The following is a 6000-nucleotide window of genomic DNA, read 5'->3' as shown; positions in this document are numbered from 1 at the left end:
AGCAGAGTTTAGGGCTGTTGTACATAGGGTCGCTATGAATCGGCAATGACTTGACAGCACAGAACAACAACAACAACGTCACTAGGACTCTTTCAAGCCTAGACAAACAAAAAGGAGTGTCTGGGTGATACAAACTGTTAACTTGCTGAGGTAACTAACCAGAAAAAGTTGGAGGTTTGAGACCACCTATTGGCGGGCCTTGAAAGAAAAGTCTAGCAGTCTACTTCTACTGTTGTCGTTGATTGTCGTTGAGTCGAGCACGACTCATAGCTACTCTATGAACAAAACACAGTGTCAACGATTAAAAAGTGATTATGCAAATGGTTAGAAACAAACAAAAAGGTCTCTAAGAGGATTGATTATACAATTGATCAGCCTCAGAACTAATTGACAGAGCTTTTAAAAATCATAAAAAGAACTTTTAAACATATACACTCACATACTGTGAAAGACACAGTAGTATAGCAGTTCACAAATTTTTATTTTTCAAAAGAAAATATAAAAACTAGAAATTAATGAAAAGGATTACCTATAAAAGATAGTTAAGAATGAGGTAGAGATAAACAAGATATAAATCTAAGCATATTCTCTATGTCATTTTAACATTTTGTATATTTTTTTATATTTTGTACGTTATTTATAAAATATTTATGATAGTAAATTCTAAACTTTAATTCAGACAACAAATGATCCTAATCGAGCACACTGATAGCTTCATCACACAGAGGAAAGAGTGGTTCCTATGAACTTTCCGCTTCACCTCCTTGCTGCTTTTGTGTGCTGTCAACTTGTTTTCCTAGTGGCTATGGTTGAAGGACACTAAGAATAGCAAAGAAATGGTTAACTTTACTTAGTATGTTTATTTTCAGTACTACTATTGGTATTACAGTATTGAAATAAATGCTTTGTATAAATAGGGAAATGCATTAATAGTATTAAGAACCAAGATTTTTACTTTAAGAGAAAAGAGACAAAAGACTTATATAAGGAAAACTAGAAAACATTACTCTCAGAAAACTACAGAAAAACTATGGAAACTGTGTATGTGTATAAATCTACTTAAAGCAGGGAGTGCTGACCCACTGCTGAGAGAGCAACTAATGTCACAGAACCATTTATAAACTGTTGAACGGGTGCTATGATATATAAACAAGCCCATAACAAAAGGTTAAAAAGAGGTAAATATAAAGATAAACCCTACAATGCAAAAAATATCACTTTGAATGATAGAAATACATATTGTAATTGTTATGTGTTGTCAACTCAGATTAACTCACAGCTGATCCTCCACTGGGTTTTCAAAGCCCATAGATCACATGGGAGGAGACGGCCCATTTTTCTCCTATGGAGCAGCTAGTAGATTTGAACTGTGTGCCTTTGAGGTGTCAGCACAACTCCTTACATACTAGGCCACCAGAGCTTTCTTATATATGTTCATAGCAGCTTCATTCATAAGAGCATGAGCATGGAAAACAGTCCAAATGTCCATCAGGAAATTAATGGACTGAGAATTACAGCACATTCTTACAATGGATGACTCTGTAGCAATTAATAAGGAGCAACAATTTCATAAATTACTATACAACACAGTAGCGTTTAGAGAGCATTACGCTGAGTGAACTAACTCACTAAATCGAAGACTAGTCCAGTAAAAGATGACTGGAACTGTGGACCTAAATGAAGCATTATGAGATAAAATAATATTTTCCATCACTTATAACTAATAACCAATTTAAAATTAACTGAAAGTTAGATACATAGATATAGAAAAGATTTATGAAACAATTAGTAAATGATTTCTCATTCTTGAAAATATTCTGGCCATTTGCCAGTGCTTAAACATCAAGATTCAAAAATAACAATACTATATATACTACTTAATACACTGATTGTAAACAGATAAATCTAGTTTTTCTAATCTAGATTCATGTTGTATTCAGATTTGAGATTTTCTAACATTTAAAATTAAAAAGCTTTTGAGTTAAAAATTACCATAAAGAAGAATTTGCATGGATCATTGCTTGTGTTACCAATTAGACAAAAGGAGAATGTATATAAAAGAGATAAATGGTCACCAAAATACTCTTTACTAGTAGAACCTGTTGTCTGGAATTTGAAGACAAGTTATTTCCACTTGCTGTTTTCTTGTCTGGACTATGTATAAATCTGGCTTTGAAAGATTTCTCTCTTTTGGGAATAGTAAGAAAATCTATTATGTTTACTAATGCTAGTCACAGTCTCTGAGTGTTGAAATGCAAGCTTATCTGTACAGTTTAATATATACAGTATGTTTCCATGGTGCTAGGATTCAAGTATTGTGGCATATTTGTAACAAAAGTAATTTTTTTAAAAATTTTATTTTATTATTATTTTTGTGTGTGTGTGTGTGTGTGTGTCTGTGTACCGTCAAATCAGATCTGACTGGTACTGGAGGAGATTGTCCCTCCTTTCTCGGCAGAGCATCTGGTGGATTCGAACCATGTACTTCTGGGATTGCAGTGCAGCTTCTTGCCACTAGGCCACCAGAGCTCCCCTGTAACAAAAGTAATTTAATAAAAAATATGAAAATATTCACATGTGCTTTTCATGAGAAATAACTAAAAAAAGTGTACTTTTTAAAAACATAATGCAGTGATTCTTACATTAGAATTGTTTTAAAACAAAGTGTTTTGGATACAAATAGTAGAAGTGGGAATAAAAGCTTCAGATTGCTTATCACATTTGCTGTCTATACACTGACAATAGAAGCAGATACATTCAACTGATGAAGAAAATATATAGCAAATTATTCAAGTAACTTAACCCTGAAACTTGTTAGTCATTGTCAAGTGAATTCTGAGTCAGGGTGACACCAAGTGTGTGAAGCAGAACTACTCCAAGAGGGTTTTCAGGCTGTGACCCATCAGAAGCAGATCACCAGACTTGTATTTCAAGATGCCTACAAGTGGGTTGGAATTGCCAACGTTTTGGTTAGCAGTTCAGTGCTTAATAATCTGTACTACCAATAAACCTTGAGCTTATTTTAAAAAGACATAAACATTGTTTTTTAAGAAAAGCTTTCTAGGCTGTTATTATCCTACACATAAAGAAATTCTAAAAGTGTACAGGGTACACAATTTTGCATGTGGCTAGAAAAAAAAGGATGATTACATGTAGTAAAGGTAACTAGAGAGGTAGAGATAGTATCAAGTGATTCTTTTTTAAAATATACATATAAGAAGATTAAATGAACTAAAGAGATCAGACACAGGTTAACTAGCAAACAAGGAACTATACAGCAAGAAAGCTACATAAAAAATTTGTAAAAACTATCTTTTTCAATATATCTATTAAATATAAAACAACCATACCAAAAATAACAAATTTATCACTTAACCAGTTCATACATCATTTGTCTATTAAAAATTAAAAATAAATTACTTTTCAAAATCCAAAAGAAACTTTCTAAACAAATGAAAGATACAAATTAAGGACCTGTATGAATGTTTAAAATCATTACAAATTGCATTTTTGTTTCAAGAAGCAAAACAACAAAATGACAGTATTAGTAAAAGTTTCAAATAGCTAAACGGAGCAATGGTGTCAATTAATTTAAAGAAACAATTTACTAATGCTTGCATAATGTGGTTGTTGGGTGTCATCAAGTCGGAACTGACCCATAGTTGACTCTCCAGTGGGTTTTCAGAGGCAAGGCAGATGGCCTATCCTTCTTCTGCGGAGTAGTTGGTGGATTCCAACCATGTGCTTTCAGGATTGCAGTGCATATCCCTACCACTAGACAAATAGATACCCTATATTTACATAAATATTCTGTTGGATAATGGACTTAAAAAGCAATGTTGAGATATCAGAATATTATAGTTATTACCATTTTTTAATTTTGTCATGTGCCCAAAGATGTATATACCCTAGAGATTCTCAAGATTTTTTTCAAGCAAAACAAGTAACTTTATAAACTCTTATGTAAAGCTTCTACCTTTATTTAAGACTCATAATGAAAGGATAAACACAATGAGTGACACTACTTCCCTGTTTAAAAAACCCCCAAACCTCAGTTAAATTACTATGTTATCATTGTTGTTGTGTACCTTAGAGTTGGAACAGACCCACTGCTGACTCTCTGGTGGGTTTTCAGAAGCAGTTAATTGCACAGATGCCCAACTTTATGCGGCGGAGCAGCTGGTGGATTTGAACATGCCTCCGGGATTGCAGCGCAGCTTCTTGCCACTAGACCACCAGATCTCTCTTAAACGATTGTTTTTAAAGTGGGATAATTTGATATGTGGGAAAATATAAATTCTTAACAGTTAGTATTCACTAAATATACTGAGCACAAAGTCAATTAAATTTTCTTGTCAGATTGTGTCCCCAGAATTTAATTTAAATACCAAAATACATTTCCTTCTGTGAAATTCTATGACATTTAAAATATATTTACATAGCATTTAAGATTTGCATCTCTGAGCTACATTTTCTACCATGTCTTGATTCTCTAAATGCACTTACTATTACAAAATTAACAATGTTCATGCATTAAAATATTTTTGTTAATTTCAAAATTTTGCTCCAAATAGCATATTTTAATTTTTTATTAGGATTGTCATTACCATTGGTACCCTCTTCCCATGAATTAGCACATTTTCAAAGTGAACAATACAGTTGAGAAATAACACAAAAGTACAGGAACTTATATAGCCAAGGAATTGTTATTAAAGATGAATACAGTAAGGCCTTCAGAAGTTGAACAGGTTATAAAAATATCATACAACCGCTCAACTGCATATATGACATGATGTAAGACAAAGGTTCATTTCCACAAACATAGTATATTTGATGAAACATTATAAACTTACACAGCACAATCTTTTAATGCTAAACATTTTCAAATCTGCCAGAAAACTAAAATAACAATTATGCCTGTGTAATAAGAGATTATTTTGAAAATATACTTTGAAAAAAAAAAAAAAAGAAAATATACTTTGAAATATTTTATCCTTCTCACAATTTTTTATTACATGTCTACAAATTTTGTTTAGGAAATTTTGATTTTGAATACTTAAAAATATTATCACTATAATGAACACATTTGATATCCGATACTTTATTGTTTTTGAAATCTTAAAATAGAGGAAGACTAAACCTGATTAATTAATTATTAATTATGAAAGCATAGCAATTTAAACACATAAATACCCAACCAGCATCTCAATGTGGCTAAACATAAATCTTTTAATTAGTTTTAATTCTATGCATTTTTAGGGTGAAGATCTCATTTAGCACTGGGTAATAGGATATATAAGTCTGAACATTATTTCAGTTTAGAAATACCATGCTTGAAATGTGGTAACTTTTTAAAGAAATAGTTGTGAAGATGGACACTGAAAATCATATGAGTTTGACATTCAGAGAGTTTGGTTTCTACCAATTGGGAATCACTAGAAAATTAATTTAAAATACTTGTAACTTTAAACACTGAAAACTCTGGAAGGAACAAATGTAGGATAGCATTCTGTACTAATTACCAAAGAATAGCCAAGAGCTTGTAATGCAAGATTTTTGAGTCAAATTCTGCTTAACAAAATTCATTACAACTGTATAAAAATAGTTGTTTTCCAAAAGTATTACTATTTATTAAAACAGAAGACTTTAAAAAATATATTCAGTATGAATGAAAAAATAATTCTTATATTCAATAGATAACTCTACCTATAGTCAATTAAATTAAAACTGTATCTTTGAAAGCATTTTCCCCACTAGTTAATTCATCTTACCATTTCAGAAATATATTTTTCTCCTTTGAACTAACTTATTAAATAATTCATGCAATTTAAAACTTCAACTCCAGTGTTAATCTAACTGCTTAAAAAACCCATTATTATGAAGCAAAGTTGTGGCTCCTTTCCCTCAGCTCTACTGGGGCCACAGAAAGGGAACTCAGAGAGTCTCTCCCAGTCATCAGTCAGAGCACCCCTGGCAGTAGTGGCATTTTGTTGGTATTTA

The sequence above is a fragment of the Elephantulus edwardii genome, unplaced genomic scaffold (genome assembly GCF_000299155.1).
Source record: "Elephantulus edwardii isolate Elephantulus edwardi_28Jun2011 unplaced genomic scaffold, EleEdw1.0 scaffold00020, whole genome shotgun sequence".
NCBI lineage: Eukaryota > Metazoa > Chordata > Mammalia > Macroscelidea > Macroscelididae > Elephantulus > Elephantulus edwardii.
This window is presented reverse-complemented; position numbering follows the sequence as displayed.